The sequence below is a fragment of the Peromyscus eremicus genome, chromosome 12, assembly GCF_949786415.1.
Source record: "Peromyscus eremicus chromosome 12, PerEre_H2_v1, whole genome shotgun sequence".
NCBI lineage: Eukaryota > Metazoa > Chordata > Mammalia > Rodentia > Cricetidae > Peromyscus > Peromyscus eremicus.
Genome location: NC_081428.1, coordinates 30,114,302 through 30,126,802, shown reverse-complemented (window position 1 = coordinate 30,126,802; position 12,501 = coordinate 30,114,302). Strand labels below are relative to the sequence as shown.

Sequence of the window (12,501 nt, the reverse complement as noted above, 5' to 3'; positions counted from 1 at the left end):
TATATATGTATCTATAAACATATATATTCTTAAATCTATTCTGCTCAGTCTGTATAACATTACCATTAAATAGATTTTCATGGCTCATGGTTTGACATTGGACAATTGACTGCTGTGTTTTTCCCTGGGGAAGACCATCTCTCCCACTCCCAGCTTTTCTTAGTTGCCTGTAATTTTTGTGTTAGGATGATGCCTTGGGGGATTTCCACTGTCCAGTTTGGCAGGTCCACTAATATCATCCTTGTTCAGGCCACATTTTGGCAATTTTCATGGTGAGGCTATGGCTGCAGCATCTCACCTGTACAAATCTGAGTAGAGATTCCCAGTGCTGTTCACAAATTATTATTTATAAATTAATGTCAGTAGGAATTGTTATAATTATTCTTGACTGTCAAATTATTTAGTTTGTTAACACAGATTAGGATTTACTTTGGATTGCTAACTTCTACTCAGTTCAGTCTGTCTTTGGGCCACTTGTTCTGTGAAATTTGGGTAGAAGTAACTCTTCTAATCCTTTCAACTTCTTGTGAAGTCATTCCTGCTCTACTCTGTATGTATTGTGGACAGGAAACTTTTCTTGGACTTCACAATCATTTGCCTCTGTTTTAGACATACGTTTTTGGAGAAGAATCAAGAAGTAATTTATTTACACAATAGTGAGTCTCATGATTCAGGTTGTCCAAAAAGATTTCTTTTGCTGTTTTTCTAGTTGGTCAGGAATAAAAGAACTTCCAGAAGTTGAAACACTCCAGGATGAGCCCCTTCCCATGTACTGACATCCTTCCCTGGGTTCAATAATTTTTCCATCACAGTCACATATATACTGAGATTAAAAACTAAAATAATTATGAAATTTAAACATTTTTTGTAGGTGAAAATCATCCAATGTAATAACAATCAAGTAAGCATCATTTCTGTCTCAAAAGAAAGAAGAAAGGAATTTATGAATATTTATACGCAATGTTTCCTTGATAATGAAGCAGAACTTTCAATAATTTGCTTTGTGTATCATGTGACCATGTGAAATGCCCGCTAGCTTCATTTCAGTTTAGAAGTCCCACAGTTAGTCAACAGACTTGATTAAAGTTTTAATCATCAAAGAGATGTTTAAGACACAATTCCTCCTTATTATTTGTAATATTTCCATGAGATATTGAAAAAGATAGCATGATTTTCATAAACATTTGATTGCACTTTTGGTATTAAGCAAAGCCTTTTAGATCTCAAAATTATTTTGTATAGTTGTGGGAAAATCGCTTCTGCTGTCAAGTTTTAGAGAAACTCTAAGGAATATGAAAGTAAATGAATTGTAAATCAGTTTTAAATGTAGGAAAAACTCAATTTTATTGTGTTCAGAAAAGAAGGATCCTGAGAAGACTATTCCCCACGTATTTTCCCACTGCATAGAATGAAACTGCTTCTCAAGCTAATGTCCAAATTTGAATTGACTGAAGATACAAAGGAAAAAGGGAGAAGAGGAAAGGGGGAGACAGGACACACAGAGAAGAGAAATAATAAAAGATGAGGTTGCTTCATATTTCAAAATTTAAAAACTAATTAAGAAAAAGTTCAAGAAAAAGTGTCCCTTATGTCCTGAAACTGATTCAAAACATCATTTTGTTATTTTTGCTTGTTGGACGTTAAAGATATTGTGAAGCAGGAAAAACAAAACACGATTACTACAAGACTATTTCTCACACTGAACTTCTTAAATGAAAAACATACACAGTCATTTGTTACTGATGTACAAAGGATATGTTCTCATACAATTTGTAAGTAATAGTTTACATATATGTAAATTATTATAAAAATATTGCTCTGTGTATTTGTAGTAAAAATCAAACTTCATTTTTTTGGATGTAACTGCTGTGTTATTTAATGGTAAAAGAATGTTTTCCATCTGTCATTTTTTATTTATTGTGTGTTTATGTATATTTATTTGTGTAGGCGCATATATTTACAAGTATGTATACACATGTTTGAAAATGCTTGTGAGAACCTGTGATCAACTTCAGATGTCCTCTGGAGTTTGACAACTTTTAAAAACTTTATTATTGTTATTGCTGTTATTCATGTTGCTGATGTTATTGATGATGGTGGTGGTATTGCTGTTATATGTGCATGATGTGCACAGCACAAGTAGGGTATGTTGAGTGCCAGGGCAAGCATGTCAACATTAGAAAACAGCTTCCTGCAGGATTTTTTTTTGTTCCCTACATTTGCATGGACATAAGTGGCAGCATCTTAACCCCCTGAGCCATCTCATCAGCTCTTCCTTATGATTTAATCTGAGACAGATTCTCTCTCTAACCCGGAGTTTGCCAATTACTTAGGTTGGGTATCTAGCAAGCCCAGAATTCCTTATGTCTCTACTTCCCAACCCTTGGGAAGCACTACACACACACAAAAGCATTTTCCTTTGCCCACTACCCATATGATGAAATTGTCCCACTCCATCAAAATCCTCTTTAAAATGCACAGAAGTCTCTAAAAGTAGGAAATAAAACAGTCTGACTCCCATTATGATATGCATTTCAAGTGTTTTTCTACTTAGAACATTTCAAAGTCCAACAGCTCCATTCACATATTTTCGATTTATAGTGTATATGAAAAGAAAAACAGAAAATACAGCTTTGAAAGAACCAGACAGGTAAAGAACACACTTAAATAACAGTGCTTCTAAATATGCATTTTTCATTGCATTCCTAACATTGTTATTAGTAGGCAGGAACAAGCTAGATAGTGAGACCATGTCTCAAAATTGAAATAATAAAATAAAAGTTTCGTTGTGTGGCCCAAAGGTCTAATGGTTTGAGAGCCAATCTTCTATTTTAATGTACAAACAGTGCTCCTGAATTCCATAGTTACTTCTTCTTTATAGCATAAAACTTACTCATTCATGCTAGCTTGAATAAGACTATATCCCTCTCCTGTCCTTGCTAACCACAGTGTAATTTGAATTTTTTAATGTCTGAACTACTATTTTATGAAAGTGATAATCTATTTGTTCTATATATAGTTGATATCATCACTATAGATAGATTTCTATTGAAAAGCTTGACAATGAAAACACCTACTTAAAAGTCACTATGAGTACTGGTGTATGTAATAGAGCCAAAGACATTTTAAAACAGTCATGAATGAAGTCAGGTTGAAGTGCAAAATTTAAGTCTTAAATTTTCAGTTTAAACTCTAATTCCAATTTCTTCACTCTCTTATAGAAATAGCCCTCAAAACACACTGAATGTTATAGCAACAGGAAAAAGGACTCCCATTACATTAACACTCATATTCAGTTGGGCTAATAAAATCAACATTAGACTTATCATTATTATATTTAAAATTTAAGTAGTATATAAGATACAGACTTATTTTCTAAGCAATCTCATCATATGCTACATGAGTCTTATTTTCTAAGATATTTCTTCTTGCCTCCTAGTTCAATGGCTTATAGTGAAATGGGAAATAACCTATATACAAGAGGCAAGTACCCTTTAGAAGGCTTGATCATGATGACATTATTTTAGATGACAGAAATCCTGGACCACTTTTCACTGACAAAGTGGTATTTACTGACGGTTATTTTAAAGTACTGAGATATAAAGCAATCATATTTCACACTCTATAATTCTGACCAATTGATGCCACAACAAACAGAAGATTATCCCTAGAAAAGATAAGAGTCTATGATCCTGAAGGAGAAACAGAATTTTGTGCTGTAGTTAAAAACATTCAATTTGGGAAAAATGCCTAAACTAATCTCTTGAAAGTTTCTGATGAAGGAAAAACAATTACTCAGGCCTAATTTATATTTAGCACTCCTTTTCTTTGATAAGCATAGAATGTTAATTTCTAATTAAAAGTTCAACAAATTATGAGTAGTTATTTATCCTTTCATACAACAATGTAATTATCTATGTGTTTACATTAAGCATAAAACCTCTATGATGTGTTTAACAAAGATAATTTTTAAATAAGGAGTTTTCTCAGCTTGTTAAAAAAAATCATTGCCACCTGAATTTTTCCTCTGGGAATATTTCCAAATTTTACTTTATGAATCAAAATTTATAAATTTGAATTTCTCAGACTGTACCAGTTTCTCAAGCTGTGTAGAATGTAAGGACATACTGATACAAGAGAAGTTACTTCAAGCATCAGAATTGACCCTTAGCTTAAAAGCCATTCAGTTAACAGGGTGAAGTGATAGGGTTGTTTCCCTAAAAGAGTTGGGTTCATTGTTTCTTCTACTGCAAAATAGAACTAATTAAATTTGTCTTTCTACCTTCATGCTAATCACTGCCTATTATCAAACTTATTTTCCTTCATGGCTTGCTTCTTGTCTAATTTGAAAACAGATGGTCTTGAAGTAATAATGAGGTATAAATCATTTGTACTGTAGCTGAGAATGAAATGTTTTTATAAGGCTGAAGATAACTCATGCTGAAACTTAAACTTTGAAAGTATATTTTAATCATTTCAATGAAATTCTTCTCAAAGGATTATACTTTTTCTACATTATTAAACAGAACATCCTTAGTGGCACTCTTTTTTTTCTTTTTTCTTGCTAGAGCTGAAGAGTTGGAACCTTTTTTTTATGATGCATTAAAATGACTAAAATCTAACATGTTCATTTCCAGAGTGGCCAAACACTGTGATTGGTTGTAGATATCACGTTTAATGCACCCGTCATCAAATTATTTAAGTTATGTTTTACATTTAAAAATACTGTAACATTTCTTCAAGAAAAAGTACTTCTACCTATGCCCTTACAGTCTCAGTACATATCCTCCTCACCTTACCATATTTACAAATTCTTTCCTTTTCTATTATTTTCTGGTTTTGGTTTTACCAAGGATCATGTAAAGTGATTTGATCATGGAATCAAGACGCTCAAAAGGCAATTTGGAAAGCGTTTCAAACATATGGCACTGTCCCTGTATGAACCTCTTTCTCTTCACTGAAAACCAGCGCATGTTCTTTCCCTCTGCCTCCTGTGAGATCATGCCACTGTTCAGGCCTTGCTTGCACTTTGCAGTGGTGATGTATTCTGCTGACCACGAGTCAAGATCATTGGTGCTCTACTGTCCTGTCTTTAAAAAAAAAAAAATTGTATTTTCCTCTTCTCTTTCTGTTGTCCTACATGCATCTCAGATATCTCTGGTACTCCAAATTTGGAAGAGTTGCATGTCTAAGCCCTCATCAATCACAGAGTGATTCTGCCTATTATATTGGGACCATTTGTAAATGTTCATATTTCTGACACTTGGAACATTATTGGTTGTTCAATTGGTTTCTTGACTTTAAACATGCCTGTCTTTTTAAATTAAGGTTGTGTGTGGTATATACATGTTAAAACCAAGATTCATGCCAGAAATTTTGTTTTACATATTTTCATTAAATATAGTTTCTTTTCTAGGATACAAAATTATTTTCCAACATTGGCTAAAATACTTAACCTCGCTGTGGATGGTCTTTCTGTATGCTGTGAATATATGTTTTTCTGATTGTTTAATAAATAAAGCTGCTGCGGCCTATGGTAAGGATAGATAAGAGCCAAGTGGGAAACCCAAGCAGAGGGACAGGGAGAAGAAGGGTAGAGTCAGGGGCAGACGCCATCCAGCTGCCCAAGGAACAAGTTGCCATCAGACCAGTAATGCCACAGCCATGTGGCAAAATGTACCTTAATAGAAACTGGTTAATTTAAGATGTAATAGCTAGCTAGCAATAAGCCTGAGCCAGAGACCAAAGAGTTTGTAATTAATAAAAAGCCTTTAAGTGTTTATTTGGGACCAAGCAGCTGTGGGACACAGGAAAACTTCTGGCTACATAATGTCTATAAAGTCTTTGAATTAATTATGCTTACATAGTTTGTTACTTCTATATATTTATGGAGATGTGATAGCTAAAATATTTAACAGTGAATCATAAACTCCTTTGTAAATTATACTGGTGAGCCCTAAAGGGATATTGGCTCCAAATGTATGTTCTAGAAAAAAAAGGCTGAGAGATAAAACAATTCTCAAGTAGAAAAGTTTAAAGAACAAATGAGCACATCCTCTAGTGAATAATTGTAATGATTCCTGTTTTCTTTAATGTACTAATAAAAGTAGGGTTGAGTGGTTTTTGTTTCTGAAATCTTCCTAAAATTATCACATGGATGATTCTGTTACTACATAATTGCATATGAAATTTCTACAGTGTTAAGGTTAAAAATTAAAAATTGTGTAAACTACATATTCACACATGCTATTTTAAATATATGAGCCAAAGGTACATTTCCTAAAAGTCTCACCCATGAATATGAAGGTGCTTTTTCCAGTGTCTTAAATATTGAGACACTCTGCACTGGATTTCCAGCTAAGCATTTACATAATCTCTCAAAATAATTGGCTTTCTTGCAAGAAAACTGCCTTTCTGGAAAGTGTTCAAGAAGTGCATATTCTCTGTGGATATATAGCCACGGTTCTGCAGGCTCTGATGGGACTTTCACAAGACACTGGAACATTTAATTGAAAATGATTGAGTGCCCAGCACACCACAGATGCCCACCCTAAATAACAGCCGTGGAGATTACTGAGAGTCAGCTTCATGTTTCACAAACAAAACCAAAATATTCAGTTTCATTTCCAAGATAACCACTTGTGTGCTTCCAGAGAGTGAATGTGTGATTAAATTTTAAAGCCATGAGATGGGAGCAAAGGACCATATGGGCTTCAGCAAAGGAAGGACAGAATGTGGCTATATCTTTATTATGGAAATTTGGAACTAATTTCCTAGTATTATACCTTTGAAAGCACCTTAGGAATAAAATGGCTGTACTGGCTTTTAAATTTGAGTTAATTAATTATGATAATTTCATAATACTCTAGATTCCAAATCACAGGTAAATATCTAAGCATCATGTAACTTTTATTAATCAAAAATTTTTCTACAGGAATTTCTATATGATAGATACACCTATTTTATATTGTATGTTCCATTTACTTCAGAGATATACAAAAATATTTAATAAAAAATATAGGATGATTAATGCTTTTTTTAAACTTCCTGCTTATTTTCTCTAGGCTCTCTGGCATTCCATTGTTTTATATTGTATTGGTAATAGCAGTTAGATCTATATACACACTCCATATATATCTATATATCTATACATCTATAATCTCTATATCGATATATCTATATATTACTATCTATCATCTATCTATATTTATATATCTTAGATATCAGATATCTGACAGGATTGAGTTTACATTACTGTTTTATAACTACTTGAATACTTGGGCTGATAGTTTTTCAATTCTCTCTACCTCTTGTCAAGTTCCTAAAGTTTTAGAAGAATTTTCTGCAAAAGAACTGAGAACATAGAGTGAAGAAGACAATACATCCCTCAGTGTTGTTGCTATAGATTGCAATCACAGTTCTACCATTAACTAGATCTTGTCATATAATCTCTACAAGACAAACACTTTTAATCTACAAAATAGGAACTATAGAGTTCAAAAACCTTTACTACAAGGTAGTTGCATGATTTAACTGTGTCAACTAAGCATAAGAAAGTTGCTGGAGAGATGCCTTAGCAGTTAAGAGCATGTAATGCTGCTGCAGAGAACTGGGTCCAATTCCCAGCATCTACATCCAGCAGCTCACAGCTACCTATAACTCCAGTTCCAAGGAGATCCAAAGCCACTGGACGCCATAGGCACCAGTAGTCATGTTCACATATCCACACAATACATATAACACAAATATTTTTAAATTAATGAATTAAAAATCAAGTTAGAAAACTTGGAAAGTACTAACAAAACAACCATTTATATTTCACAGACCTTGGATTTTTAACAACATGTTTGGACCTACTGGACATGCCATCATGAAAGTTTGGGTTGTATAAAACCATTTGAATTTATTTTTTCATTTGTTTGCTGTGCAAAGTTGTTAACTGACAACTATTCATTCCACCCTGGTAACAGTGCCTAGAGAAGCAGCCTCTTTCACACGTGTGGAACCAGGATTAGTTCTTTTCTCTTCATAGTTCTTTCAAGTTTTTTAAAATATTTTCTACATAACTGCTCAGGTATTTGTGAAGGAGCCATTTCCATAGATTTCAATTTGCCAGTCACCAATTTCTCATTGTGTTACGTTTTACCTTAAAAGAGCCTCTTGCCTCTGCATTCTCTGTATATGAATAATAATATTATTATTATTATTATCATTATTATTCAAACCCTAATAATAATGGGTACCCTAACAATTTTTATGTGACTTTAGTATCAATTCATTTGTTTCTATATTGATTTGTCTCCTGGATGCTTTTTAAAATTCATGAACCATTGCCCTAGAGTATGTTTATTCTGGTCAAAATCTTGCATTTGAGATACTCGGAAAGAATCTATGATCATAACTCATTTTCTGGACTTACTATGGCAGCTCATTAACAATTCAATACTAAATATGTTTAAGACTTTTGAGTAAAAATCTTGGTGAGATACTTTGTACTTAATCCCTTTACAAATGACACTTTATAGTCCTCATGGTCATTTATTAAGACATTACTTGGTGGGAGTCTTTACATATATATTATCTCCAATCCTTACATAATTTGTTCATTAGTTACACATTATATAATTTTGGAGATTAAAAAATACTCAAGTAAGAAGGAACCTTGTGTAGAATGATAGACTATATTGCCACATGGTTTGGCCAACATGACTTAATTAAACAATGATGTGAACCACGGATAATGTTGCATCTCTCATGTCCTGTCGCAGAGAAATGGCTTATCGGAATTTTCTATATTTTCTGCTCAATTTATCTGTGAATCTAAAATTTTTCTAAAATCAACGTTTATTAACTTACAAAAACAAACTAATCCAAGTGGCTAAGAATCTGATTCAAGACAACTAATGCCGTGGCAATAAATAGATAATAAATTTCAGGTCCAATCCTCAGCTCTACTTCTATGCCACCACAAAGACTATGCCCCAGAGCACTGTACCACAGACATCTGACTTGAACACTAATAATGGTATTGTGGTTAGTTAGAAGTATTAGCAGGAGAAATATAAATGTTGGCTAATAAGATCTCATGCATTAGATGGAATGATTTGAAATTGCTAGAATAATAGACTCATACTGTTATATTAATATTATATCTTCCCTATTTTCATGAACGATAATTCACTCTGGATGATAACTTGCCTTCATTAACTCCTGGTTTGTTTTGAAATTTAGTTTCACTAATTGGATTGTGTAACAATTGGCAAATGACCTGTAATTTGTGCTTTGTAAGAAGAGCCTGCATGTTATGTTAGGCTGAAGAAACTGACTGTTATAAAGCTGTTTTGCCTTAACTTTTATGTCTTTTGAAGAAACAATTCTATTCTGTCCATGAGGATATGCATTTGTATGTACACATCATATTTCTTCCTTAATTTTTGATCATCTCAAACATCTGTATATAATTGTTCCTTTCCAACACCTCACTAGTTGCTTGGTGGCATGTGATCTGTTTTTCTAAAGATTAAAGTCTATCTTTTTAAACAGAATAGAATGTTCATCTCTGTGCAATTATGCATGCTATATTTCTGCCAAGATCAAAAGAAAGATTATAATTACTGGAAGGTAAAATAGTAACTACAATACAAGCATTGTGCTGTATATACAGGAAAATTCATCAGATCCTGGAATTATTTTCTTCTTATAGAATGCCAAATGCACATTTATTTCACTAGAAAATGTATCATTGCTTTTTTTTTTAAATTAAATTCAGAATGTGCTAAACACTGGGTTAAAATGAATGCTGATTCACTTGTCACAGCATGTAGGGGCAACCCTGCATCTTCTAAGGTCATGACTTTAATGTAATATAAAGGGTATTTTCTTCTTCCACTTTTATAAATGGAGAATGTGTTGCCTAAAAGCTGTCTGGGAATTCAGCCAAAGACAGAAGAAGGTTGCAGAAACTCTGGGGACTTGAAAGAAAACTGGCTGGCATTAACTTGGTCCTCACTTTAGACAAAAATTAAAACAATAGACATGTACAGTAATCTCTCTTTTAAGGAAAGAATAGAATGCTTCTATAGTAATGTCAAGTGGAACAATTTGGTACTGGCCCAAGTTATGCAGCTGTTCTACAGGAAAATGGCAAAAGGCTCCTGTCCAAAGCAGGCAAATAAGGCATGATTGTTCATAAACAGTCACTGGGGCCCTCACATTTAGAACAAGGAAAACAACATTAGCATTCTGGAGGGCAGGATACAAACATGAGCCTCACTACAACTTGAGCTACACCATGCTTTCATGGTTTATACTAAACATAGTGGTGTGATTTTAACAGAAACAATGCACCTAATGATGATGAATTGCTCTTTCTTTAAGATATCGTATGTTGGTCAAACGTGCATTTTATAGGAACAACAAAGATTTGGACATGATTTAAGCATGTTGTTCAGGTCACCTATGATGAGATGAAAATGTATTTATTATCTGTTATAGGTTTCTGATCCCCACTTCCTCACTAAAAGTGAATTAGGTAAAAAGGAAAGGTAATAGAAATTAACTGTCTTGGGAAACAATTGAATGCTATGCCAATATGTTGTCTCCCAGTGATGCCAAAATAACGAAGTGGGGAATCAGGTGTAATAGCTGCAAAGTAATGGAGCGGAACTTTGGTGGTGATTACTGGAATAAATGACACAATTTCAGACTGCCCACTGGGTACCTGTGATCCCATACTCCTTATTTAAGCTACCAGTCTTTTAAATCTGTCTTAAAATTTGAGCACTCTCCTTATTATGCATTAATTTATTCCTTGTTTTGAGATTGTCTCAAAATGTTTATATTGTGTCTTTTCTGCTTTTTATGCTTCATCTTCTGAAGTGACTGATCTTCCCATTAGTGATTCTCTTCTTTCTCCAGTGATGAACTTTCTGATGAATCCTCTTCAATTTGCTGTCTGTTCTCTGTGCTCTAGTAAGACCATTCTCTTCATGAACATGAGGATTCCTTCTGGGAACAATCAAATGGTATCTTTTCAGTCTTCCCTTGTTTTGTGTGCTGTTTGCCTCATCTGACACTGTTGGGGATGCAGTACGAACTGCAGAGATCTACAAGTTCAATTCTCTTTAAAGAAGCTAATACTTTCATCTATTGGAAACGTTACTTTGAAAATGGGAAGGAGTGGGTGGATTTGGAGAAGACTGGGAAGAAGAATTAAAGAAACATCCTGAACCAAAGAAGGAATCAAAGGACTTGTCTAATTGTACTGCTAGTGTTCTGGGAGCCTATAAAACAAAACAAGTAAGCAACACTGGTGATAGGACTATAGTACAGGAGGATAAATCAAAACATGTTATTTGTAAATTGATAATATTTTATTCATTATAACATTGGACCAATAAGGATAAGTGCAAAATATGACTGTTTTAAGCCATTATTGATCTATGAATTAATATTCAAAGATACTACATGAGTTGGGATATTTATGAAAATATACAGGCATAAATTCTTGCTGCAAATGTCATTTAAGTAGGATTTTGGCAAGTATTAGAAAACGTTTAAATAGACAAGCAAGCCTGACTAGGGTGGCAATTGTCACTTTATCCAGAGTATGGGTTATTCCTCTTTCTGAAAAACTAGACCTTCAACTCCAATTCGGAAATCATCATGAGTCTCATTCTTGAATTTACACAGTAAATCCGGGTAACAGAAGCAGGAATTTAGATTACGCAGCTGAATTAACAGAGTAGGTGAAAGACTCTAGGCTTTGGACAAGACTGAAGTGTGAGTAAATCTTGCCTCACCAATCTTAAACCATTGTGAATAAGAAAAAAAAAATTGGTTCATATTTCTGAGATTAAATTTTCTTTCCTTTAACATAAAGAAATGTTATTTCCTTTTTCTGTTTGCATGATGCTATTCATCAGTATCCTTGAGGAACAATTAGTCAGGATCTTCTGAGGAAGATGAAGTTTTCCATTTGTTAAACTTCTCAAGACTTTGTGTTGTTCCGTAAACTTAAAAGATAATTGTACTTTGGAGTCGTCATTAGTGCAAGCATGGATATCACACATTCAAGCTTATTTCTACATAACTGAATCCCAGAGCTTCATTGAGATTTACTTGCTGAATCATACCTAAAGGAAATGATGTATATTTCTTAAAATAACAATCCCATAACCTTCAAAATCCATCTATTATTCCTCTAAATTTTACCACTGGAAGGGAGGGATGGTGTGGTGCCTGATATCCGACAGACTATTGTATGCCATTTGAACAAATTTGCATTTATATCTAAGCATTTCAGACAACATTTTGCCCATCATCAGGTCATTTGATCATGTACTTTGTATTTGTATTCTAAATATATACACATTAATTTTAGAGAAATATGAAAGAGAAAAAATTAAAAACAAAAGAGCTTGTTCTATTGTTTGACAAGAAAAGGTTAAACCTTAGGTGTTCTACGTTTACACTGATTAAACACTGATATAAGAAAGAATG

At 33.5% G+C, this 12,501-nt stretch overlaps 1 protein-coding gene across 1 annotated transcript in view; it reads right to left on the bottom strand.

Annotated features, from left to right (window-relative positions):
• The window catches only part of Cadm2 (cell adhesion molecule 2), a gene marked incomplete at its 5' end in the record, with an annotated part of 227,892 nt that overhangs the window by 92,511 nt on the left and 122,880 nt on the right, over positions 1–12,501 (bottom strand). The window lies entirely within an intron of this gene.